We start from the raw sequence: 27552 nt of genomic DNA, 5'->3' as shown, positions 1-27552 counted from the left end.
CATGTTCCCCTGCTGCGTGCTTTTTTTAAAGTCTGTACTTTTAAAATTGTGTGGGACTGGGACTTTCTGATACACCTTTCTCAATTATGATCTGAATGCTTCCTCATACTATGTATAGAATAGAAAAGGTTTTAATGAAAGGGTTTAATGAATCTCATGAAACAATTGCTTACATACAAAAAGCTATTTGCACATATGCAGGCTGGGGATGTTACTGAATAGGACCCATAGTCACCTAATTAGACATGCATGGCCTTAGGCATTCGTAGTACTCACAGGACTAGTCCAAGGATAAGGGACCCCTGCTGAAAATTTTCCATTAAAAAGATAATTACATATCACAAGGCCTTTCAGAGAGGCCTGCCTACATTTTTTTTCTTGTTCTTTAATTAGATGGTGAGATCAGGATCCACGAAAACTGAAAATAAATAAAGGTTTTCTTTCCTGGGTAGTAGAGCTAAATATGCTGGCAGTGATGGTGGAACTGTGGGGGGAAAAAAATCAAAGCTAGGTGCTTTGCTTATAGTTTCAATTTGTTTTGTGATGTCTATCTACTAATCTTGGTAAAATTGCATGTATGTGGTGTATACTGATGACTTACTGTTTTGCATTGCCATATGAGGGATTTTGCTCTGGTTAGTTAAGAGTTGCAGTAAATATTTGTATGTTAGAAGTAGCAAGAGGTTGAAATCACTTATTTCTTAGTTTTAAGGTGAGGTTTCTGGGAGTCTTATTCCTTCACCAGTTCCTTATTGGGCTAGGTTGTGTGGAAACACAGCAGAATGTGTGAAAACACTGCCCGGTGTGATATGCCACTTAACACAAGCTTATCACAAAATATAGCTTTTTTGTGTATTGGGTGGGGAAAGTGTGCTCTACTTGCTAAGAACAGCACAGAGGAAACAGCAGTGATTGTGACAGCAGCTGAGTGCATTAAAGTTCTTATCACTGATAACATGAGGAATAGCATGAACTACTAAAATTTCATAAACAGGTACAGAAGAGAGCTTGCACTTTTTCAGTTAGAGAATGGGAGAGCAACCAAATGGGTAATTGCTGGGGTCCTTTTACCATGAAATTAAGATCTGAATGAAGCATAGTGGATTTAGGAAAGTCAGAGGGTCTCAAGTGGGGCTTATTATGAGAGTTTTGACTATGTTGAAAAGGGATCTTATTCTCTGTCCACATTATGAGAGAGATGTAAAGATGTAGCTATACCCTGTTTATGACAGGCATGAGAGAAAGCTAGAGTGTGCAGGTGAAAGTGTTCTAAGCCTTACATGATTGTGAGATGTCTCATGGCAATGGCCACAGCCTGGCAATGCCAGGGAGAAAGGATTTAGGATAACGTAAAATCTGTTTTGGCTCTTTATATTCCTTGTCTTTTGACTGGATAGCATGCTTATTGAAATAGTGGCTTTTATTGTCTCATGAGGAAAGTACCTCCAGATTGAGGAGCAGCAATGGATCTCAGAGTATGGTCAGCAGAATTGTAGGAAGGAGACTAGACTTGCTTCTCTAGGCCTTGGAAAGACGCAAAGAGAAAGACAGAACATGGTGTTGCATGGATTCTTAGGCAAGTAGTTGTGAATGTAGTACCTAGTGAAGATACATGGTTCTCCTGGCTCTGGCCAATTTGAGAATGGCGAGGTATGATCATAGTACTGTTATAGGCTGCCTTTTAAAGTTGGGAAGTCGGAAGGAAATAATTTCTGGACTCTGGAGGTACTTGACCCTTGCATAGAGGACATCTGACAGTTCATGCTTTCTGCACATGCACAGCCTTGCACATATATCAGTGTGCATGTGCCAGGTATGAATTTGTGCTTGTTAGGGAGACTGATTCAGACAGTACAAGAATGGAGTAAAACCTTGGAGAAAAGCTGATAGAAGGTATTTTTGAGGTTTTGCAAAGTGTTTATTTTGAAATGCTATAAATTCGTGGGGACTGTTATTTTAAGATCTTTAGCTAAAGATGCAGATAGCCACATAATGGGATTTCCAGAGGGTACCTATACTTTTAGCTGCTGTTTGTCAAAATTCACAAGCTTTTGAAAATCCTAGGAGGTACTCAAGTGACCTCTAAGTCATAAGAAGCAGATCAATATAGATGTATATTGTTTTTACATCTTGTAACATAGTTCCTTGCAATACTTCGTTCTTCTGCCAATTTTTATATAGTTAGATATTGATATAAAAATATAGGTGCCATGAGAACTTGTGATGGCCAATGAATGTTAATTTTCCTAAAAGCAAGGAAAAGAGCTTTAGTCACAAAAGAATGCAAATCTGAAGACAACATATGGTAGATGATATGTCCTATTAAAAAAAAAAAATGGAAATTGAGCAAACTGATCCCAGCTGGTGAGTAGAACTGTGGGTTAAAGCATTTGACATTTCTGGTGAGAAAAAGCAAAACTGCAGAGATCAAAAAAACCTACCTATTTCTGTCTTTGTCACTTTCAGATATATGTAATAGCTTATAATGTGTTTATTCTTCCTTCATCTTAAAGTAAGCATTATTCTAACAGATTGTTTCAATCTGATATTTTTTCCCATTAAAAACAGGCTTAATGGATTCTTTCTAACAAGCTAGACTGAATTTGCTTCATAATTAAGGATTTTGTGTTTACTGAAATAGAGAAGCACTTCACACCTGTGTTATAGTCATGTTTTGCCTTGATTCAAGCCTTGCATCTGTTTTCAACTACTAGTTTCCTGATTTTGTTTGCTACTTCCTTATATTAATTGAGAAAATAATCACTGTCAAAAATCAACCAAGCTCCTTTAATTACCATTACCCAATGAAGCTGTATATTAAAAAGCTAGTTATGACATGTATTTTATCCCTTGCCTTTGAGTGTTACTGCTTGAATTGTGAACTGTTCATGTGGTGTGGTAGCTTCGACAGGTAAGGAGTTAGCTATAGCTGTTGAAACATGAGTCTCAAAAGCTCTTGTCAATATGTGAGCGTGGTTAATGTATTTATGAACCTTTATGGGGAAGAACAGGAATGTCTTTGAAGCTACTCTGGATGAGTCTGTATGACAATTCTGTCAGGCTGGAACGTAGAGTCTCCTGTTGTGCTCAGATTGGTCCAAGTAGGATTGTTTGGTGACAGATGCAAGTCTTCTGTGAGTAATCAATTATTAAAAAGATGGTCTCTGATCACAAATCTCAGTTCTTTTGCTTCATGACTTTTATGGACTTCCCTGCAGCAACTTGTTTGTTTATTTCAAATATAGTGAGGTTTGGGGTTTTTTTTTCTCTTTTTAAGAGTTATCTTACCTACAGTGGACTTAGTTTCTTGCCAAAAATGAGCTTGCATATATTAGAATTGAGTTAACACTCTATGAACAGATCCCAGTACAGTTTCTTGTAGATGAAAGTTAGAATCTGTATTCTAAAGCTAAGCTGCATAAAATGCAATTCTTCCTTATCTCTCTGCATTGTTCATTTTCACTCTAGTTATACACAATACACTAGTTTCAGATTCATTTTAGGGAATGTCTAAGCCTATTTTTTCTTCCCAAGCTCATTTATTTTCACTGCTGCTTTCTTGGTGAGCTTATTAAGGATCATGTTTTGCCCCTTCCTCCTCTCTTGCTGTCATCTTTTTTATTAAAGGTGGAAGAATGACCATTGTTTTTAACACTGCAGTGCCTTCTATAGATAAGAGCAGCAATGCTATTCAGACCTGAAGTTCTGGAACTTCCTGTGTTCAGAATGACAGTCACACTGTATTTCCTAAACACAAAGACAATGCGTGTCTGAGAGTATGACTGAGTCCAACCTGCAATTATTAGTAATATGTTTAATCACTAATTACGGTAAACCCAATGATTTCAAGAAACTACTCACAAGATGTCAGTTAAGTTCACTTAATGGCAAGTGAAAACTAGGTTTTTCAAGAGGTTTTTCAGAGGGCATATATGATCCATCACCTCTGGCTGCATATGTGTAAAGCAAAATTAAATGGGGGTAGGGGAAGGAAAGGGGGAATTCCCGATGGAGGTATAAGTGGAGAAGGGTTATAAGTTTCTGCAAAGATAAAATTATCTGACTCAGGGGGAGAAGGTGTGGTGAGTTGGGAAGATAAAGGAGAAAATGAAATCACTGAAAGCAAACTGTGATCTGTCTTGCTCCTGAATGAGTTGTTCCATTAGTCTACAGATCAGAACTTTGCATTTGGACTTCTCATTTTCCCCATTGCTATCTCCTCTGTACTCCCCCAATATAACACTCCCCTTTTGTTATTAGTGTCTTCCCCGTCTCCTGGATTTTGTCTGTCCCTTTTTCCGGCCTGCCAGTTAATCTGCTCTTGTTAGCTGTTTAGTTTTTCCACACATTACACCTATAAAATCAATGCACCTATTCATAATCTTCAGGAAAGTCATGCACCTTGTTCTATCAGGATATCCAAATAGTGTCATGTCACTTGTGTTCTACCTTCTATTGATTATTTTAAAAATTTTAATACATTTGTTAAGGTAAATGGGCTGGACCACAACACAAATGAAGTACATATCTTAGTGTCTAGGTTGGTGCTGCGCCTGTTTTTATACAGTATGAGGGGCATGACAATTATAAGTATTGGGCAATTTCTTCATAGCAAGAGGTAAGCACTTTACCTCTGTCTGCTGAAAATTGTTCTTATAACCAAAGAACTTTTTGAAATATAATTGAAATTAACCTATATGCTTTAGGCAGAGGTACTTATATTCTTATAATCATGCATCTAAAATAGAGATAACAGCCATAACACTTCACTATTGTACTTTAAAAGGTTTCCTTCTGCGTATTTAATAAGCTAAATTCTGTCTCAGCTCCATTTTGTAAAATAACAGGAAGGTAGAACTTAACATTAGTATATCTCACCAGAACCACAAAGAACCAAATCAGTGATAGGGTAATTCAGATCGTGTGGTACCTGTGGAGAGCATGTAGTCCTGTCTCATGCCTGGAGTGGGGCTAACCTCAAAGTTAGATCAGGTTGCACAAGACCTCATCTGGCTGAGTTTTGAATATCTGTAAGGATGGAGACCATGCCTGGGCCCCTGCTCCAGTGCTTGTCTACTCTTGTGAAGTTCATTTTTCCTAGTACTCATTTGCTGTCTCCTATGTTGCAACCTGGGTCCATTGCACCTAGTTCTTTCACTAACATCTCCAAGAAGAAATCTGTGTTCTCCATAATGCCTCTTGATGTGATGGAAGACAGGCTTGAACATACTGCATGCATTATATGCTTTGGCCTCCTGACCCTCTTGGTGGCCCTTTGCTGGATTCCAGTTTCAGTATCCATCTAGTACTGGAATGGCCAAAACTGGATGCAGTGTTCCAGATGTGGCCTCATCAGGATGTGAGATGAGGGGAATAATCACTTCCTTTGACCTACTGGTGATGCTCTTGCTAGTGGCTTGTATGCAGTTAGCTTTCATTGCTCTAAGGGTATTCAGATGACTTAAGTTCAGCTTGATGTGCATGATGATCCCTAGGTCCTGTTCTGCAGAGCTGCTTCCCAGGCTGCATGTGCTGCATGGGTTTATTTCATCCCAGGTGCAGAAGTTCACATTCAATTGTTGAATTTCATGAGGTCCTCTCAGCCTGTTCCTCCAGCCTTTGAGGTCCCTCCACTGTAACAGCCACTTCCCCCAGTCTAGTGCCCTCCATGAACTTCAGGAGGGTAGTTTGGTCCTATTGCTGAGGTCCCTAATGACCACTAAAGTGCAGTTGCAGAGAATCTTTATTTTTGAATAAAGAGCCAAACCTATCAGAGTGGTAACCTGGCTTTTGGTCCAATAATGTATAAAATTCCAAAAGTTCAATGCAAAAATTCTGGCAAGCATTTTTTTCTTGCTTTCTTGTCAGAATGTTTTCATTCGAATATCTAACAGAATGACAGACTTTGCCAGAGGTCAAAAAGGTTCATTGTTCTGAGTTAAATCCAGGTACCCTGAGTTCTAGTCCAGTACCTAAAACAATAAGGTTAATTTACTCTGGAATCTGTTATGATTTGCTTAAAGAAAGCTGTAGCAGTCTAAACACTGGGAAAAAAATCGTTAATATGTTCCATGTTGTCCCTTGTGGCTGCTGTGAGTGAGTTCATGTTTCAAAGCTATCACTTATTTCCCCAGGGTCGAATCTTCCAGGTTCCTTTTGTATACCTTTTTAAAAAGTCTTATTGAAAGCAATGCGGTGAAAATGATTCTCATAAAACTGCTGCCTGCCTCCTCTGGTGTTAAGCACTTCCCATGTCTGCCTGCTTGAAAACTGCAGGAGCTGCAAAGATGAATCAAATATGCAGTAGAGTAGTACTGCTCAGTTGGAGGGAATCTGTGGCTGCCCTGACCTCTGAACGACTTGGTAGCTCAGCATCCAGTGGAAATTCAAAACAATGAGTGGTTGTCCAGCTACACATGTATCTGTTTCCTGCTATCAGACTTTAAGGAAATCTGCTTTGTGTGTGACAGTGGCTTGCAAAGTGTTATACAGCAGCTAAACAGTAGCATCTGAAAACAGCTTGCCTTACCGGTGTTAATGCCCATCCTCTTTGTGTATGAGTCGAACAAGCAAAACTGTGAAACCAAATAGTTGCTAAACACACTTAGCTGAGAGGCATTTGAGTGGCACTTCACTATAATTTAGCTTTGTGTTCCCTTGCCCACCATTCTTGAGAAAAGTAGTAAATGCCTTGATAGCCTTCTTGCCACTTGTGGGGATGAATTTAAAAACAGAGTTCTGTGATTCTTAACTTCTTAAAAGAAATATGTCAAGGCATCATTTTGGCAAAGGTAGGACTTCTTTTTTTGTGACTCTTTGCATCTTATGTTTCTTAGTCCTCTAGGCTTTGATAGATGGCGTGAGACTTTTTGACGCAGCAAACTTTAAATGGCTTATCAGCTTATGCATAGCATGAAAGTTTTCAAGGATCCCTCAATAGATCAAGATTGTTTGGGGATGAGGGTTCCTCACTTTCTCCACCCCTTGAAAAAAGGCTCAGAAAAGTGCTGTTTACTTGCATGTGTGTTGATGTTTATGTAACAGGCTACAAGATCAGTCTTAGTTATTTCAGTAAAATGTCTTTTAATCAGTGAAGTCTGCAAGATCTGTGTAAGATTTTTGGTTACACTAATAATAGTTAGCTCTTAAAATGAGTGAATCTGTGTATTAAAAATACAGGTGGGGTTCGGGGGGGGGAGGAGTTGCTATACTCAGGTTTTCAGAACACAGAAGTTTACCAAGAACAGAAACGCAGGGGTCTTGTCTGCTTCAAGTACCTACTTTTACCACTGCACTCACTGTACGCAGCTGAAAATGACACCGTTTGTTTAGAATAAAATTCCTTAATTGTGGAATTGGATATTTAGTGAGAAAAAGTGGGGGAAACAGTGTATAAGTTTTGTTGTCTCAAAGTATCTTTAATAAAAAATGGAACAGAAATGTTTCTCCTTTGAAACAGGCTGTGTTCATATAATAAAGTCTCAGCAAGCTGTTAGTAATTCTTACCAGTATGGAAATAGTACTTCTGTAATGGGAGAAGATTAAACCAATGATACTAGTCTCGGTAATCTGGGCAGATTTGATAATCACTAATATGTACAATGCATTTAGTTTTTGTAAGCTATTTTAAAAACTGGTGCGTGGAAAGAAGGTGACAGATTTACTCTGTAATAGTGGTTGATAGTTGCAGCATTTTTGACAGAGATCCCATAAGTTCATAATAAAGTGATACTCTGGAGGTTTTCAATGCAAGTTCTGTATTCATTTTCATGCGAATCAGTGAGCATGCATGCTCTATAAATGAGAATAAGACAAATGCTAGTCCTCTGTTATAACTGGATTTGTTGCAAATCAAAACTGTAAATAGTCTGAAATGACAAAACCCCAAAGTTATTTTAGAGACAAGTCACCTGTCTTGCTTCATGGTGCTTCCAGAAGCAAGTCCTCATATTCACGTTCAGCAGCATTCAATATATCACACAACTCCTGTGTCTGTTTTCTATAGCCAGAAAGGTATAACTTCTAATATATATACTCAAACTTCTAATATATATAACTCAAAATGTTGTCCTCTGTTTAATGTTTACAGGCCATTGCAAATTGTGATTTACCCAAGAACATTAACTGTAACCATGTAGTTCAGTGGGTACCTGTAGATGATTTATTAATGTGTTGGAGTAGCTTGTATTTGCATAGTCTCTTAGAGCTTAAGTTGTAGAACAAGAAAACCTGTGTGACATAGTGTCGGAAGTGGTGAGAGAAATTCTGCAGCGTGCAACTTCTACTTACACTGGCGTCTTTTGTCTGAAACATTTGTGAATAACTGTGCAATGACTAAGTGTTTGGACCCGCAGCTAGTGTAAAGGGGCACTACTGACCTCAACTGGACTGCACTGCTTTACAACGGCTGAGGAAATAACATAGGTATTGGTACTCTTCACTATTTCTTAGAAAAAACGAAGATAGAAAAAAGCTGCGACTGAATGGTAAACAGCCAAATTTATGTAAGGCCTAATCTTCCACTCTGCTTTTTGCTTGTTCTGATGTGACTCAGCTGAAATCAGTACGGATTTGCAGTAGAGTGCGGATCAAGCTTATAGCTTGCTTTAGAGGGCATCCACAAAGTGTGTAAGTACCCCTGCTACATTTAGTAATGGACTGTTCTTGAATGTGGCTTTTCTTTGAGAACTGCAGACTTTCTCTCTGAGGATGAATAATAAATCCAAGCATCTTAGACTGGTGCCTAATAAATCTTAAGCATTAGGAAGGGGTGGGATTTGTTTAGGTAAAGACTGTTTTCTGTAAACCAGTTCTGAAAGTTGATTTTGTGGCCTTCATTTTTTTTTAAAGAATTAATTGCGACTGATTCACTTTCTGTAAATTCAGGATGTATAGTAAGATCACTGACCTGATCACTAAATATTTCATGAAGTTATCATTCTTGAGTGCCCATTTCCCTTTATTGTAGATTCTAGGCAGTCTTGGTTGTCACCTTCCTGTACTTATCAGGAAGGAGAGAACCTGAAGTTCCTCACATTCTGTGCTATCCCTTTTCAAAGGCAATATGTGTATTCTGTGTGCATGAACCTTTTGCTGAAGCTGTGAGAATCCATTCTTTAACCCATTAAGGGAATCTATCCTCTTGTGTAGCTGTATCTCACCTAGTATCAGCAGTCTTTTAAGTGAGAAGAAAAAAGAGGCGACCATCAAGTAAGACTTGAACTTAATATCACCTCCACACTCACCCCTCCCCTCCCCCTAGCCCCCCAAATAAAAGCCTAAAAAGAAACTCATCTGCATCACTGCAGTGCAGTAGCTTTTTTCAGTCCTAGAGTACTGAAGGATGAAAAGGAGATGCCAACTTTTCCATCTTGTTCATTAAAAGTAAAATGTAGAACTTAACTCCAAACAAAGAGAAACATATGCAAAACATAACCCTAGAGCTTTGGGTCAATTCTGTCTAATCACATGCTGTGCTGCTGGTTTTGCCTTGGAGCAAGTGTTTTAGGTAAGGTAAAAGGCAGGGTTGAAGTGATCCCTTTGTTGATATTTCCCCTGAGCTGCCAATTAGCAGTAGCTTAGGAGTTTCTCATAGGAGATGCTATGTCTGGACAGTCATTTTTAATAGCCACTGGTTCTGTTTTCAAACATGTAGCTTTGGTTTATTTAAAATTCTTTAAAGTTCCACAATTTAATTGCATGAAATTAAAAAAATAAAATAAAGCTTTTGCTCATTATAGGCACCAAATTTAGAACTAATAATTATTCCCTGCTTAGCTTTTACCTCCCTTTCATATTTTTATAGGTCTGTGGTCTCTCTCCAAACTGAAGAATTTTCATCCATTTAATCTCCTTATGTGGAACGTAGTTCATACTTTCATCCTTTCGTTTCTAGTTCTACTGGATGAAATCTCACAGAGTTTATGAAGTGAAATAATGATGTTTGTTTTCTTGATCTTATTTTTATAGTACTGTTTCATAGCAAATATTCATTTCATAGCAAATATTCATTTGCTTTGTAACTTCCCTTGAATACTGCAAAGACTTAATCACAATGACTCCCTGATTCCTTAAGTAACAGCAGCTAACACAGAAGCCTTTATTGTGTGCTGCGCTGTATGAAAATAAAACCTGTAGTTCTTCAGGTTATTATATGAATCCCTTCCAAAAAAAAGCATTTAATGATCACCTTTCCATTTCTCAGATGCCTTGTGTATCAGAGATGAGTAATTTAACTTTGTGCATGAGTAATTTAACTGTGTGCAATAACTTGTGGTGTTATCACAAGTGCAAAGAATAAGGAAACCAGCATATAGCAGGAGGGAGTGCACACATGATATTTTAAGTTGGCAAACTGAGTATTTGTTGTTTACTCAGTGTTCTGAGGAAAGTTGATGTTCTTAATATCAGTGAAAATAGCTGATGTTTTGATGTTTTATCTTATTTTGTGCTAGTATACACAACAGTTTAATATATGTTTGTATAGTATACTTCTGTCACCATACTAAGTTTTTTTTGAACAACGGCAAAAGGTGGAAGTGTTACTCTCTTGTCTGTATATTCTAATGTCTTGTCTTTAGTGAAGCCATGTTTGGTTTTACAGTATGATTAATGGATGGAATATGGCTGTTTTCAAAGCAAAATGCATGCATTTTCCTACTTTTTTCTCTTTGTAATTCAGAATGAATGTTGACAGATACTGTTTTCTGATAATACATTAGATTAGCATGTGGCATAAATCATTCTTGCAAAAATTATCTGCTGTACTGCCCTAACTGTATTTCTTTGAAGTGTTTGTGTTGACAGCCATTATTTTGCATTTTTCTGTAAAGCAGTGAGTACACGTGGCTCCTCAGTAAGAAGTAATCATTACACTGAATACCAGTGCCAGACATGAACAAGCTTAGCAAATGCGTAAAAAGCAAGTGTCCCTTCCCCAAGCACTTAATGAGGTAAATTAGATTGCTATGATATACCAAAAAATCAAATTCAAAATAATATACCACCAGTGGAAGCAGTGTACAGGGACTTCAAAAATGAAGTATGAACATAAGGAGGAATTTAAAGCATTTGGTGCCAAAGAGGTGGAAGTTACTCTAAATAAGGGGTATAGAACAGAAGTGAGTAGGGAAAAAAATACAAAGCTTTTATCTTCATATCTTCATTGTATACAAGTCTGGGAAGGCTCTTGTTTTGTCTAGTGTGGTTTCTTCTTCAAGGTAACTAATGCTATTCAGGGATGAAAACATGCTTGAAAGTAAGCTAGTGTTGCTATATCAGTATTTAAACCGAGGTGTATCTTAACCAAAGGTACAGAGCTGCATGGAGTTGCATGGGAAATTGTTACCTTGTTTTACAGGAATTGTTTTGACATTTGAGCAACTCTTCCAAGCTTTTGAAGCAAATCAGAACTTGATTGTCAATCTCAAATTTCTGAGTGGAAAGACCAGGTTAAGATAATTTTTTAATTTTTGTTTTGAAACAGTTTGTGTTGCTCTTCTGAGACTATTTACTGTGAGTTAATGTTTCTAAACAAAACTTCAGTCTAGTCTAAAAATAAAACATTTCATTTTGGAAGAAAACAGAACCTTTCAACAAAATAGTAATTTGTGGCAAAATATTTTTGGATGACTAATTCTGACATTGTTTACAAAACTCTGCAATACCTGTTATGAATTACCTTAATGTTCATTATCAATAGTCTTTGAAACAAGAAGCATCTGTTCTTTGAGCAACAGAGATGGTGCTGAAAAGAGGGTTCTGAGGAGGAGGGGAGGCTTCAAGGGGATAAGATGGAATGGGATGAAATTATAGCTGAAAGGCCAGAAAGGAGAGATGTTCACTGCCATAGCTTTGAGAAGAAAGGGCTTGATTTAGGAAATGCTGCACTCATGGCATTGGTGGTGCTTAGAGAAAATGGATAGGAGGACAACTCTCCGAGACCAGAGTCTCTGGAAATGTGAATGAGGTGTCAGGAGAGCAAGACTGAGATTAGAAAAAAGATAATAGCAGCAAAATAAATAATGAAAGGGAGAATTTTAGCAAGAGTGTAGAGTAGAAAGAAGCAGCCAGGCTTAGGTGTCAGAGCTAATATAGATCACTTGCTCTCTGTTAGTTGCTTAGAAATAGATCAGTTCATTTTTAATTACTTGAAAAAGAAATCAGACCGTTCATGTGTTGTAATCAAAAATTTTCTTTCAAAAGCAAATTGTGATTACTACATATTTTACTTATCCATAGGTTTTCAGAATTACTTTGTTTTCATTAGATCACTAAATTAGAAATGATCTCTGATTTCATTTTATTTAAATGTAGGAAAATACCTTACTAAAGATGTTAGTGATCTTCAAGTGTAGAATTTACATCACTGCAGACCGATTATAAGGTAATTGCTTTGCAGAGGTTTTTTTTTTTTTAACTTAAATTGCTTTTTTAAGTTTGTAGGTGTCTTGTATGCTGCTTGGTAAGCAGCACCAGTGACTGGCATAAGAAATAGAGAGAAAGCAATTGTGTGTTCAATTCATTAACTTGATGAATTTGACAGCATTGCATGGATAGTCTTGTTTCATGACTTCATAAAACTTCAGAACTAATTAACATAATTTCTTTACTAGAGGAAAAGAATTATTTTTAAGAACAGGTGCACTGTATTTTTAAATCTTCCCTTTCCTTCAGAAAAGTGCAGGTGAATATCAATAACACTAAGTCACTTTAAATTCATTAGATCTGATTTAATACTGGTCCTTTAATTTGATTGGTTTGATCCTTTAAAAAAGAAGCTTCTCTACTCATCTGCCATGCAGATCTGTCTTACTGTTTCATGTGAATATATGTATTTATATGTGAATAATGTTCACAAATGTATTTGCAGAATTGAATTATTTTCAAATAACTAAGTTCCACCTAACTTTGCTATTAGCCAGATTATTAAATATAAAATTATAAGAACAAAATGGATCTAGAACTCACTGAAATCCACAGTGTATGCCATTGATTATCAGCCTATAAAATTAACCATCATCTACAATTTAGGACCACTGTGTACTTCTTTCCTCAACAGTCCTCCTCCTTCCAGTTTTGTCTTTTTACTTGAATTTCATGTGTTATGTGGGGACAATAAGTTAATTTCTTAGTATTCACACTGAAATTTTCACTTTATAGTACTATGTTTTTTACAAGAGAGCTGAATGTACAGAAAGTTGTCTGGATAAATCTGTAGCAGGCATCTAGTTCATTCCTTTGGTAGTAGCAGCTGTACCTTAACTCTTATTATTTGTCTTAATTATAAAAATGAAAAGCTATGTATATGATTTGAAGCTGTAGTTCTGACAAACTACTTACTGGATGTGTAATACCTGATTCAGTAAAAAACTTGTGCTTAGGGCTTCTGGGAGTCAAAATGATCATCTCTGCACATCTTTGCGTTAGTTTTCTGTCTGGAAAAATCTGACTCTGTGGACTCTGAAGATGCTCTGCTTTGGCTCGCTGGGCTGCTGCTACTTCCTCCTGAAGGCTGCTGCAAAGCACCTCTGGAGAGCTGCTGTGCGAGCTGAGAACCGCCAGAGCGCCCCAGCGCTGCTTGTCCAAAGTTCTCCCCTGTTCCCAATGGCGAAGCTGAAAGAAGGTGTCAGACTGCTGTAAGAGTATTGAAGCAAACCCTGCTCCCATCAGTATAAAGAATGTTTGAATCCTATTTAAAAATCCGAATTTTGAAGTGGTTTGGAGTGAAAGCAACAAATGATACAGGCCTGACCCACAGGTGTACCATGCACTTGGTAGCTCCCTCTGTGTTGTCAGTTGATTGCTTTGTGCTAAAAAATACTCTGAACTTAAGGCTATTTCTTTATTTGTCCAAATAAGATTTTGTGGCTTATTTTAATGTTTTTTGGCTAAGCAGCTAGATTTATTAAAAACAGATAGAATTTATTTACTTTGTAATTCATGTGTAACCTAAAAGGTTTAAAAAAAATTTTTTTTCCAGCTTTCTGATTCCAATTTGTTCAGTGACATTTGTTCACAGTTAATTTTCCATTTTTCAAGCTAATTGACTAGCTCTTCAGGGGAAAAATTACTATAATTTGTTATGCCACTTAACATCTAGTATATTAATTAAAATCATGGTTTGTCATTTACCTTAATGACATTTCTTTTTTTCTCAACATTCACAAACAAAATCAGTGTGCCAGTGTGTTTGTGTGCACTCACATGAAATATAGTTAAAGGCTATCTCCTTGTCTTTTGAGTTTGGGTTGGCATACAGTTGAAAACAGTTGTGCCCTAAGCAATAGTAGAATTTAATGAGCAAGAAGGTGACTTTTAAAATGACACATTGCAGTGTGCTGTATGGTAGGTGACTGTAGTTATAAAACTGAAATTGTGTGGGAACTGAGAACATCTGCTAAGGGAATGGCACTTACTGTAGTCAATTAGGAAAAAAAGCTAGAAGCTGTAAAAATAGCTCTAAAACATTACATATACCAGGTTAATTATTAAAGTTATGTCCTCAAATTTTGTTAAGTAAACTGAGGGGTTAACTCATGAAGGGAAATGTTCTGTGACATTCCCATATGTTATCTATCCCCTTTTTGTTATTCATACTGCACTTGATGAGGTTGAATAGTTGGTGTTATAGCAAGGCATGGAACTGATCTACACATTTTCCTGAAACCAATAGTCTCATGTGCTAGCACTCCCTGAACTAGTTGAGTGACACTTACATGCAGAACAGTGAAGCCCTGAATAGCATTTGTGGCAGTGTTAGAACAACAACAATTGCAGGTACATTTAAACTAATCTGATAACCTTGAAATAACATTTCATTTGGGACTTGTCCTAAATCCACTTAGAGTCAATTGAGGATTTCTGTTGGCTTCACAACCCCTGGGGACATGCCTTGGCAAAAGTGCACTGTTAAAGCAAAACAGGTAATATGTCATGATACTATTGAAAGAAGCTTGGTCTCAGAACTTCAAAATATTCAAGCAGCTTATGTATAGAACTGTATGATTAAAATTACTTCATTCAAGTGGGCTTGTTAGTACCAACTGTTAATGAAGTCACTCAGCGTTTTCTGATTTAAGATCCTGTTTTGAGTTGCTTGACAAAAGTTGTAAGATATGACTCACTTTAAAAAGTCTGACCTATAGTTTAGCAAGGTTATGGTCTCTGTGGTTGGAACATGGATGTGAACTTAAACACAGCGTTATTAGGAATGTGACTTTTACCTCCCATTACAAAACTCCACCCAGAATTTGCATGCCACTGAAAAATCCGTTTGCAGATGTTCAGTAGAGAGCTGACTAAGTCAAAATCTCTGAAGATTCATTCCCATTGCACATGAACAGAAAATTGGATTTGAGTGCTTGAATGCTTTTGAGTGCTGAGGATAGTGTAGGGACTGAGTGGGACTATTAGTGTAATTGCTTTTGCGATGAATGCTAGAGCCTGCTGAAAATAAGGTGGCTGTTTTGTATTCTTTCAGACCCCCTACAGACCAATATTTGAAGAGGAAAAGGCAGCCTGGTTTTTGAAGACTGAGGGAATAAGAGCAGTAGACTGACAAATTACCTCTGGCAGGGGAAGGGGGGGCAGGGTTGGTTTGGAGGGTAGTGACAATAAAACTTGAATTTAAATGAGTTAAATGGATAAAGTAGGACTGGCTAGGGAAGGAATTTAGGGCTGATAGCTAAGAGCTCAAAGCTTGCTGCAATTGCTGAACTTTGTTAGCTGAAAAGATGGAGGCTCGTGCAGTCATTTTAGAAAACTGATTCAGTGTTGGTGTGGTGCCAGACAATTAAACTCCTGAATTTCCTGTTTCTTTTGGAAGAAAAGAAAATCTAGAAGGTGACCTAAGAAAGAATTACATTAGCATTATGAAATTGCAGAGTAGGAAATGCCATAATTAAAGCTACCTGTATTGCTTTAGTTTTTCTCCTCTACATGGATGCAATTATTTCATCCTAGTTTTGTGTTCTACTGTTGCTGCTAATCCCTGACTTCAGCCAGAGCACAGGCTCTACCTGCTAATGGGATGTAGTAGTAGGGTTGTGTAAAGAAAACTGTCTGTTGTAGGCTCTTTAGGATCCTTCTTTCATTTGTTTGAAACGGATTGCATGGTAGTAGGGAATGAAATAGGAGACTAAATATTAGTCTTGACCTGTGCCCCTGGCACAGAGTTCCTGCGGGAGTGGGTACTGTGCACTGTCACAGTACAGAAAGCCCCAGCCTATGCCTGGCCAGGCAGGCAGTTTGTACTGCACAGGGTCCTGGTGGACAGGCTGACCATGAGCCAGCAATGTGCCCTTGTGGCCAAGACCACCAATGGTATCCTGGGGTGCATCAGGAAGAGTGTTGCCAGCAGGTGGAGGGAGGTGATTCTCCCCCTCTACTCAGCCCTGGTGAGGCCACATCTGGAGTACTGCGTCCAGTTCTGGGCTCCCCAATTAGAGACATGGCACTACTGGAGTGAGTCCAGCAAAGGGCTACAAAGATGATTAGGGGACTGGAGCATCTCTCTTATGAGGAAAGACTGAGAGAGCTGGGCCTGTTCAGCCTGGAGAAGAGAAGGCTGAGAGGAGATCTTATTAACGTGTACAAGTATCTGAAGGGAGGATGTAAAAAGGACAGGGCCAGACTCTTCTCAGTGGTGTCCAGTAACAGGACAAGAGGCAACAGGCACAAACTGAAACAGGCAGTTCCATCTGAATATGAGGAAAAACTTCTTCACTGTGAGGGTGACAGAGTACTGGAACAGGTTGCCCAGAGAGGTTATGTAGTCTTCTTCCTTGTAGATATTCAAAAGCTGCCTGAACACATTCCTGGACAATGAGCTGCAGGTGACCCTGCTTGAGCAGGGGGTTGGACTAGATGATCTTCTGAGGTCCCTTCCAACCTCAACCATTCTGTGATTCTGCTCTACAATGCTGTATGGTCACCCAACCCTCCTCCTCAGCAGTTCTGAACTTTGGTCCTTGTTTTCTACATGCCTGGCACAAACCTGAAGGACTAGATCTGTGAACATGCTGAACACTGATGGCCAGAGTTTGAAATCAAGGGGAAGTTTGGTTAGCACTGTTCAAAGCTTTCTGAGAAATTGGGCCCAAAGTATCTTCAGTTCAGTTACCCAAAGTTACTGAGATCTTTTTCATCTTCAGTCTCTTTTCAATGAGGACACAGTGGCTTTCTGACCTAAAGCTAATTTTTAAAAAGTGCATAGCTGTTATAATGATGAATGTTTAAGGCAAACCTTGAAAATTAATAGTTCTGTCTTTGGTGCTTGGTTTGAACTGTGCATAATGAAGTTTAAAGCTATATGCTGGATAACTGTCAGACATTGCATAGCTCCTTACAGGAGGAACATCATTCTTGCTGTATACAGGCAACTTAAATACAGCTTTTTAAAGCAATTGAATGTTTTGTTCCACCATTAAAATTCTTTAAATGCAGTTTAAAAAAAATACGTGTGTGTATAGATTGCAGGTGAAAGATACAGGTATGTGGGCATGTATGCACACAAATGCACACTCTGCATGTGTTGTCCCTGAGCACATTTCCTCACTAGAAAAATACTCTGAGGGTTTTGCTAGTTTTAAAGACTTCTGTAAATTACAGGTATTCCTTAAAGACAAGTCTCTTCATTTTGCAGAATGTATGGTCAGTGACTTAAGTCTGCTCTTCAAGCTGCACAAGAATTCCATTTAAATGTTTTTGAAGTTATTATGTATACATGATATGACTCACAGCATGATTTATTATTCAACTTACTGTTGTTGCACAGAATTGAGAAGAAGCAATTTTGTGTTGATCAAGGATGATCTTGTCGCTGACCTTCACTGTTAGGAATCCTGAACCAATGTATTGAGTGAATTTTTTCTCATTGTAGGAGCAGCAAGAATAATAGAGTGATAGTATCATATGTTTTCTCACCAGACTGGAAAGTCAGATATTAGAGTAATATATTTAGATGTGTATATAAAAGCATGAACTGAGAAAGGGGTAATGAGATAGCATGACCAATGATAAAATATTTTAATTAATTATTTATTATTTTACTTCATTAGTAAAAATATATTATCTGTAATTGCTGGAGAAAACTGGGTGGGGGCAGGTAATCTTTTGAATAGTAAAGTTAAATCTGGTAATTGTGAATTTGTCCTCACAGAAGTGTTATGGTCAGACAGAAAATATAAACTCTAAAATATAATAGATAACAGGAGTTATATGGATAACCATTTTTGTAGTAGAAACCATATCCTATGTAGGTAAGGGTTAGATGAACTCTTATTTGAAGAGTTATAATAAGCAGCATTTTGAAACTAATATTTCCCAAGCTTATTTCTATACCAAAGTTTTATATCAATACTGTTTGTACAGGTTTGTGGTTGAGGGATTTTGCACTGATTTTTATTATCAACTTTCATGCCTTTTCTTAGCAGATGGTAGCTCTTAGCAGCTGCTATTTATCCAGTGACCAAAGGGGTGGACAGGTACCATTAATGAAACTTAAGACAGTTCCTTTGTATTTGATCAACACTTCAAAAAAAAAAAAAAAATTTGTCAATATGTTATTGTTTTTCTTTGTTATTTACTTGACTGTCATTACAAGTATCTGCAACCCGTGTTCTCCGATCCAGTAACCTTTCCTGGTTTGGCTGATCTCTTGAAATTTCTTAACTTGCATTGTTTGTTATAGGGGTAGGGTTTTTTGTTTTGTTTTTTACTTTGCCTTATCATATATGCAGTCACAGCACATAAATGCTAATTAAGGACCGGCATCCTATTGTTCCTTGAAGCATGCAAAACCAGATCTAAAATAGTCTCCTTTCCCAGGAACCTGTAATCTAAAACAAAAAAACAGTTGAAGGCAGACAACTAAAATACAAGGATTCAATGATGATTGGTATTGGTAGGAAGCAGCTTCTGCCCATTGGGGAAAGAATGCATCCTAAAGACTGTGATCCCATCATCTCTATCTGCAGAAATAGATGAGAGGAGACAGTCTCTCTCCTAAAGTGTCAAAGGAGGATAAGAGAAAGCTGGGCCCAGAAAGGTGAAATGGTGCATTGAAAGCCAGTGACAGAGCCAGGTATAGAAGCCATGCTTAGTGCCCTATTATAGGGGATAAGCTACCCTACCAAGTAGCATCTGGCCTAAGGAAGCCTCAGAGCAAGTAAGACTGCTCAAAGCAGTGTTCCAGTTCTGTCCATGAAATGTCACTGAAAGATTAAAAATGACAGGAAAATAGTTGAAATTCATAAAAATGAAGTTCTATGCTGATTGTTAGGTGTGCAAGTAGATTTGATTAGTGTGTGAAACTGGCCATTCAGGAATGGCTATAGGTGTTGATCTCAGATAACTAAGCTTATTTATTTGTTGTATCATTGTTTAATACTGTACCCACTTCATGAGATCCCCTCCACAAACAGATCTTAACTAGGAAAGAGGGGAACAGAAGCATCCTTTGTTTTGCTGACCTTTTTGCCTAGTGGATCATTGAAGAGTTCAGAGAAGGTGAGACCTTTTCCCATTTGACAGCTGCCAGTCAAGGGCCTGAAAATCTTTCTCATGCTATGCAGGCAGAAATCCATTTCCCTTTCTAGGTTGGGGGGGGGAAGGGGGAGGTGTTCATTTTGTTTGTTTTCCCAATGGCTCTCAGCAGCTTTCCAAGTTATTTTGGTGCCTCCTGCTTGGTGGTCAGTACTTATTGTGCTCTCTGCATTCATCTAAAATGCCAGAGCTGACTACCTTTGGAATTTAAATCACCAGCCAAGAAGTTACAGCTTACATAAAAGTTAGCTTCTGTTACTGGCTCTCAGTAGTGGGAAAACTCTTCAATATGTTTTAGTAAAACATATTGACAATTTAGTATAATTTCAATGTGCAGTTGTATGAGAGCTGTATGGAGAAGAACTGTTATCTTTTTTCTTCATGTTCCTTTTAGTGTATTCATAGTTAGTTTGGAGATTCATGTTTGCTTTTAAGTCATTTGTCAGCCCCTTGGATATTAGAGCATTTCAGGTTTCTCATGTGCTTTCTTGTTCTCTTTCTAGCTCTAACAGATACTGTAGTCTCTTTCCAATTTAAAAATCACTTTTTCTTCCCAAGTTTGTGAAGTGTGAGCCTTTTTATATGCATCTCTCTGCTATTCCAAACTATAGCACTCAGTTTAACCTTTGTGAATTTCAATATTATGCTGTTTATCACTTGGTCTAGATCAGTAAATGATGAGTTAAATAGAAACCTTAAATGTGCTGATGAGGAATTAAGAATTGAGATGAAGAGAAAAAGATAAGCATCCAGTCTTTAAACATGAGCCAGACCTCTAGAACTTCTGAAGTTTACTTAGCGGGTACAGGTAGCTAGTATTAACAGCTTTTAATAATGTGAGCTTAACTGTGCTACCAACTATAATTGTTAGTCATTGTTTAGCTGTTTATACTAGGCAAGAATATAGTAGCTATTTTGCTTTGAATAACACTGAAGCATGTAGGACTTGAGGTGTGAAACCAGTAGACAGCACACTGCATTTACTAGTGTTGTAAACAGTGGAAGCTGTATTATTTTGAGGTGTATTATGGGGTGGGGGTTAAAGTTATTTGAAATGAAAATTGGTGATTATGCACTTTGGGAAAGTGTAAAATGTATTAGTAAAAGATGCAAATAAGATTGCAAAGCTGGTTGTTCAGTTTTTCATATATTGTATATAAGATTTTTTTTCCTGTGTTTTTGAGAGCACATGGTATTGCTGCTACTAAATATCTGCTTTCTCTTAAGTGCAGTTAAGCCTTGAATGGGACTATACTTGTGCTAAGCAGCGCTAAGATTTTTCAGAAATGGAGGGGGAAAAATAGTGAAGAATTAGACAAATAGCATGGTATAAAGCAGCCTTTTAACATGTTTGGGGTTTTTTAATGAGCTTCACAGGAGGGAAGATAGACGTTTATAGCGTTTGAGCTACTTTAAAGCATCTAAGTGCTGTCTGAGTCATTTAGGTATTGCAGTCTGAACATTAACAGAAACTGAGAGAATGTATTGTTCCAAAAGGCATCCCTGGCTCTTGACGGATCTTATTGGTTTGTACTTGAGCACAATGCTGCTTACTTATCACTTGATCTTTTTATTGCTGGAGTCTGATATATGTCAGTATACAGGGTCGAAAGGCTACAGGTTGTTTCTTGAGCAGCAGAACAGAAAAAGCTTGATGACTGTTCAGACTGTTGGTGGATAAATCTGCTCTAGCTTTTGCTTCAAAACTGTGCTCCTAATCTGAACTAAGATGTTCCAATCATGCCCCATTTTACTGTGCTTTGGTTCGCATCACAGCATGGGTTCACAGTGCAGGCCTGCATACCCACCAACAAAACTAAACCGGAAGGTGGGCTCAAAGAGTGGCTGGCATGCTCCCCTCTGCCAAGGGGAGCTCAGTCCACCAGACCAGAGTACAGCCAATCTAAGGTCAAGCCCTTGGTTGGATGGCAGGCTTCAGCACCTGCTGTTCTGCTGTGGAAACTCACTCCTACTTGCTAATGTAGGCAGTCTTCTGAATTGAATCACACTAAGCAACTCTTTGAGTTCAAACTGTTAGTCATCAGAAAATCCATGTGGGAGATTGACAAGAATGCCTTCATAATGGGAAAGGCTTTGGTTCAAGTTTGTGCTTTTTTTGACACCAGAAATCTACTCCTTGGTTATTTCTGTAGGTTTCCTGATGTCTAAAAAGGCTCAGCTTCTTCTTGGAGCTTTTTTCTGTGGCACCCACAGCCCCCAAAACCTTCCTTCCCGTTTCACTTGTATCTAATAGTGCTAGGGTATGTCACTTAGCTGGGCTTTGATATGGTCTGTATTATGCATGGGAATTTCTCGCAGAACTTGTAGACCTTTAATTTTTTTGATCCTCTGCTTCTCTGTTAAAACTTTTGGCCAATTTTAGTGAGGTTTTAAGTACTTGTTTGGGGTACTGAAAGTTACCCGGTGTGATCCTGTTAAGTTTATATCTTAGAAAATAACAAGGATTAAAACATTACAGTGAATATTTTAGTTCTTGTAAGTTGCACAAGTTTTATTTTTGTCTTCATGAGCATGTTACTAAAAAAAAAGTTAAAAACTAAATCCTGCTACTTCAGCATACTTGCTAAGAATATATTATGGAGTCTTATGTCACCCTGCACATTGGTCTAACTCTGTTAAATAGATGTAACATTATCTTACAGTAATTAATGGAAGCATGTTTTTATATTTAAAAGGCAAAAAGGATGAAAGAAAATAGGAAAGGATTTTTTTTCATGAGTGAACACTATTCCCACTGATTCTAATGGGAGTGGTATTGACTCATGGAAAAAAGATACCCAGATACCCACTAGAAAGAATTTAGATGGAGATTTATGCATGTTTAGTCTCAAATTCTTACATGTTCCATATCCAGTAGAAAGAAGCGGGAATGCATTATTTACTATGTTGCATAAATATGGGAATTACCAATGCTGCTTATTGATGATACTGGAAACCTGTAAGTGACTACTAATTTGAAAAGTCCTGGAAATGAGCAATGAAAATAAAATTTTATGTTTGTAATGTTTTTCTTAATTGCAGAGGGCTAATGGACACAAATGTAACCATCACATAATGCATTTTAAACGGGAGCATAGCTCTAATGTTAGCTGGGGTTTATGTCTTGAGAAAGATGGAAAATTAGTTGTATGATGCTATTTTTACTTAAGCCTTCCTAGAGATAGATTTGGGGTAAAAAATTTTAAGAATGTCTGAAAGGTTGACAGTAAGGTGAGTTCTGGGCACATATGCTAAGTGCTGCGTTACCTAAAAGATAGGTACCTGATCATGGTGAAAAGATTGGCATGTCCTAATTTGGCTCCTGATGGCTGATCAGTCTATAGTTTCCATGTTTCCAAAGAGTGATCTAGAAAGCTTGTGTATTGAACATGGTACCATGTAGTGCTAGCCACTAGGGTGAAAATTGGCAAGGGGAAGGTTGTGTTTAATCAAGTACTGAGCTAGGGATGCACAATAAACACCCCTGTCATCTGGGGATCTAGATGGTGAAATCTTCTCCTGAGCATCTGTGCTTAACCGAGCAGAACTACCTTGCTACCACTGACCCCAGGGTGAAGCAGTAGATAAATTTTGGGTTGCCACAGGCATCCATCTCCTGTCTGGGCTTTGGCTGGCCTGACAGGGGCTCTTTTGTGTATTTGTGAACAAATGAGTTTACCTGATAAGAAAACTTTCAGATTGAGAAAGCATCTAATGAGTTCCGGTACTGTGTGCGCCATGAAAGCAAATTTTTTTCTTTTCGGATTGTGTCCGTGGACATTAATGTTGAAGTTTCTTCATTGCCTCAGCTTAGGCAGAGTTTAGGTGGCTTGACTGTAGGTAGGTAGTCATTGAGGAAAGTCTTTTAGGAGTAAGTCATCAGCCAATATGGCAACTTGGAAAATGTGATCCTTTAAATACACTTCTCAAACACAATTCTGAAAGATATGATGGAGTCTAAACATTAAGAATTCACTTTGGAGTGCTGTGAGCACATATCTCCACTAATAAAATCTAATGTTGTTGAAAGTCTTGGCTTTTTTTAAAAAACATTGTCCAGGAGTGTTCTGTTCTGATATCAGTTCTACATGAAAACTATTTATCATTGCTCTTTGGTACTAGTAAAGTGCAATAGATCTGTGAGTTAGAGCTGCAATTTTGGTAGCAGTCAGAGCTTCCCTGAGTTCAGGAGAGCTGCACAAATTTACCTCAGCTAGGTTATGGCACAAATATATTTAATGACATCATACATAAAGAAAAGAAATCATCCTTTGAATTGTCTTTGGTCCCTTTAAGACTGACTTCTTTTAGTCAATAAGAGTATTAGTTTTTCCCATCTCCTCATTCCCGAAGTACTCGCTTGCAGATGTGCTGCATATATCTGTTTCAGTGGCAGGCTCTCATACAGTAATCTTAAATAATTTCCAGCCTAAAGCGTGAAATAATTTGAATGAACACTAAGTTTCTGTAAAACAGCAGCAAAGGGGGAAACCAAAAGTAAGAAACAAAAATAACCTGCACTGAGGGTTTTTATATTAAAAACAGTAATAGATGCAGAATCACAGAATCGCTGAGGCTGGAAGGGACCTCTGGAGATCTAGTCCAACCCCCCTGCTCAAGAAGGGTCACCTAGAGCACATTGCACAGGATTGCATCCAGGTGTGTTTTGAATATCTCCAGAGAAGGAGACTCCACCACCTCTCGGGGCAACCTGTTCCAGGGCTCTGTCACACTCGCAGTGAAAAAGTTTTTCCTCATGTTCAGATGGAAGTGTCTGTGTTTCAGTTTGTGCCCGTTGCCTCGTGTCCTGTCGCTCGGCACCACTGAAGAGAGTCTGGTCCCATCCTCTCGACACCCTCCCTTCAGATACTTGTACACGTTGATAAGATCTCCTCTCAGCCTTCTCTTCTCCAGGCTAAACAGGCCCAGCTCTCTCAGTCTTTCCTCATAAGAGAGATGCTCCAGTCCCCTAATCATCTTTGTAGCCCTTTGCTGGACTTGCTCCAGTAGTGCCACATCCCTCTTGTACTGGGGAGCCCAGAACTGGACGCAGTACTCCAGATGTGGCCTCCCCAGGGCTGAATAGAGGGGGAGAATCACCTCCCTCCACCTGCTGGCAACACTCTTCCTGATGCACCCCAGGATACCATTGGTGGTCTTGGCCACAAGGGCACATTGCTGCCTCATGCTTAACTTGGTGTCCACCAGCACTCCCAGGTCCTTCTCCGCAGAGCTTCTTTCCAGCAGGTCAACCCCCAACCTGTACTGGTGCATGGGGTTATTCCTCCCTAGGTGCAGGGAAAAGTGAGAAATATGAATTATATTCAAAAAGGGGACTTCCCTTGTTTGTCTTTATACTTGAACAATAAACAATAATGAATCACAAAACACAAACTCATGACTGGAATTATTAATAAAATTTCCTGTAAGGGTAAAGCTTTTAAGGAGAAGCAGAGTGTAAAAGCAGCAGTTTGCATCCCTATTCTTTCTTTTGCTGCTGTGAAAAACAATAAATTGTGCAGAACCCTGTCAGCTTGAAGAGCTTTCTTAATGTTCTTTTATACTTGCACAATTGCATTATATCAAAGCAATTGAGATGTATTTTGAGATGACAGAAAAAGAAGAGAGCAAATACACATTTGTAACTAAGTACAGATGTTTGTCTTAAGTTTATTTTTCAGTACACAGCTCGGCAAAAGAATGCACAGCTAGTAAAAATTGTGCTACAATAGGAGGAAGTGCCTCATGTTCTTTCACTAGAGATCCCAAACTGAAGAATGTCAGTGATTGTTCTTCCTCTGTTTTCTGCTTCCCCTTCGAAGCACACCATGTACATCACCAGCCCCATAGCTTCAATGAGCAAACTAGACCCTGAGGAAAGCAGAAATTCAGATTCACTCAAAACTGCTGTCATAGTAGATTATTTGTAAATAAGCCATTTTCACTGTCAAAACTGCTTTCCTGATGCTTGTCCCATGCATTAAGAACATGAGATTGTTACTTTATCTCTGAGAAGAAAACAATGGCGTTGGCTGAAACTTTTTCACTTAAGTGCTCAAAAAATATAATAGAAAACCTTCGAGATTATATGGTAATTAGTTTAAATTGATGATACCAATTTAAACACAACTGTTTAAACTTTTCTGACTGATGCTGTATGTAATAACAAAGATTGCTGTAAAGAGGTTTAAGTTTAGAAACATAGTTTTCCTCTGTGCTTTCATTGCTTTTCTTTCTCCTCAAATAGTTTCTTTTCTGTGTTTCATGAAGAAATAAAGAGAAATGAAGAGGGAATGCCAGTGCCTCCAAGTCTTGCATTTATAGCATTCTTGGTGAAAAATGTCATTTGTAAAATAGCTAAAGGTCTGGCAAGAAGTTCCCATATAATCAGATTTACTCCCCTTCTTTCAGATAGTCATATTTTTCACATAATTTTTTCTCTTAAGTTTGACCACAGCACTCCACACAGAAGTGCTCCAGACCTTATGGCTGTCATGATTGGAAACCACCTTCCAATTTTCAACTTGGGTCTAAGACAAACAAAATGGTGGATGGTAGGACAATGCAGGCACACAAACCTTTCTTCTGCTGGCGATGTTCATTCCCTTCATGTGTCTGTAGAGAATGATCACATCCTTAGCAGCCATGGGAACTAGAGCTGCTTGTTGGTTTCAAGACCAGATCTCACCAGTGCCTTGAATCATGATTTTAATATTACATTTGCTAGGGCAAATATATCCTGATATATCCTAAGTTAGTTTATTAGTAACAGTGTGGACAATTGGAAAGTCTTCAAGTTTTTATCCCTGACTACAACTTAGAACGTGTTTCTGCTGTGTTCTACTAAGTATCTGTGATCTTTCCTTCATCATATATCCAGCCTCTCTATCTGTTCTGCTGTCCTTCCACCCTGCCCAGAAATCAACTGTTTTCTAGTAGGTAGGACCCCCCCACACTATATGAAGCTTTCTGAGCTGTTCTGCCATGGTCACTAGCAGTCCCCTCCCCGCCTCTAAAAATCTCTGCAAATACAGATCTTCTCTGCTTCTCCTGTGGGTTAAGCTAAGTCCTGTTCTTTGCATCCCAGCTATCTGTCTCCCCCCAGATAAACCAGTTAACACAGCTTTTGTAATGCTAGATTTCCCTGATCATGCACTCACTGCTCATGACTATGGTGCAGCCTCCCTGCCATATCACAGCAGAAGTTTATGGCCATGTACAAATTACTCGGACATCCAGATTGTTTAATGACTTGGTTAGTACATTTGCACATGATATGCATAAGTAATATCTGAGACACTGCAGCTGACATTGTGAGGATTGTCCTCACAATCCTGTAGTCAGAATTTAAAAACTGAAATGTCAGAGACCTACTAAAGCCCTTGTGTGACTTTGGTTCCCTTGATTGTCTAGCTGGAAAGACTACTGTGAGAACTGGAATATTCAGCACTTAATAGGGTAAGGCAATGTGATCTGGGACAAATGGTACGTTTAAATGTAGAAGTAGGCCTGTGGGGCTAATATAAAGCATGTGCTTAAGTGTCTCACCGAGCTGGGTCCTAATACAGACTCTCTGCTGTTCTGTTGTCTTGACGTTGTGTGTTAAAGAAACCCAAACATGGTGGAACCCTCTTTGGTACCTCTCAATCTTTATTATAGCTGTTGAGTGTATTTTCATGTAAATGGTATCTCTGTACTTCTGCTTTGGGTGCTTCTGTTTAGGGGTTCAGCAGGAGAGACCTCCACTCCCAAGATGTGGGAGAGCTGTTTCTCTGTGTGAATTGCTGTTGATACAATCTAAATGTTTTGCAGTTTGTCAAACCTTTATTGCATTTTTGTTGTTCTGCTACAGCTAGAAGCCTGAAACAATTTCTTTACAATAATTAAAAAACACAAATAAAATTAAGTAAAATAATCAGTTTTTGCTGTTTTCCAAGGTTTCTGGTTGTGATTGATTTAGGTACAAACTCATATAATATCTGAGAAACATTGTTTGTCAGTGTTTAT

The 27552-nt window shown here is 38.3% G+C and overlaps 1 protein-coding gene and 1 long non-coding RNA gene across 2 annotated transcripts in view; one reads left to right on the top strand and one right to left on the bottom strand.

Annotated features, from left to right (window-relative positions):
• SORBS2 (sorbin and SH3 domain containing 2) overlaps positions 1–27552 on the top strand; it is a 168039-nt gene that overhangs the window by 42770 nt on the left and 97717 nt on the right. The gene's annotated exons all lie outside the window — the stretch shown is intronic.
• The window catches only part of LOC106484040 (uncharacterized), a 155827-nt gene continuing 153576 nt past the window's right edge, over positions 25302–27552 (bottom strand). Inside the window, exon 5 of the long non-coding RNA XR_010884419.1 lies at positions 25302–25416. This is a non-coding gene — a long non-coding RNA (uncharacterized lncRNA). The remainder of the gene's footprint in view (positions 25417–27552) is intronic.

The sequence above is a fragment of the Apteryx mantelli genome, chromosome 5 (genome assembly GCF_036417845.1).
Source record: "Apteryx mantelli isolate bAptMan1 chromosome 5, bAptMan1.hap1, whole genome shotgun sequence".
Classification (NCBI taxonomy): domain Eukaryota; kingdom Metazoa; phylum Chordata; class Aves; order Apterygiformes; family Apterygidae; genus Apteryx; species Apteryx mantelli.
Note: the sequence above shows the minus strand (reverse complement) of the source record. Positions and strands in the feature narration are given on the sequence as shown.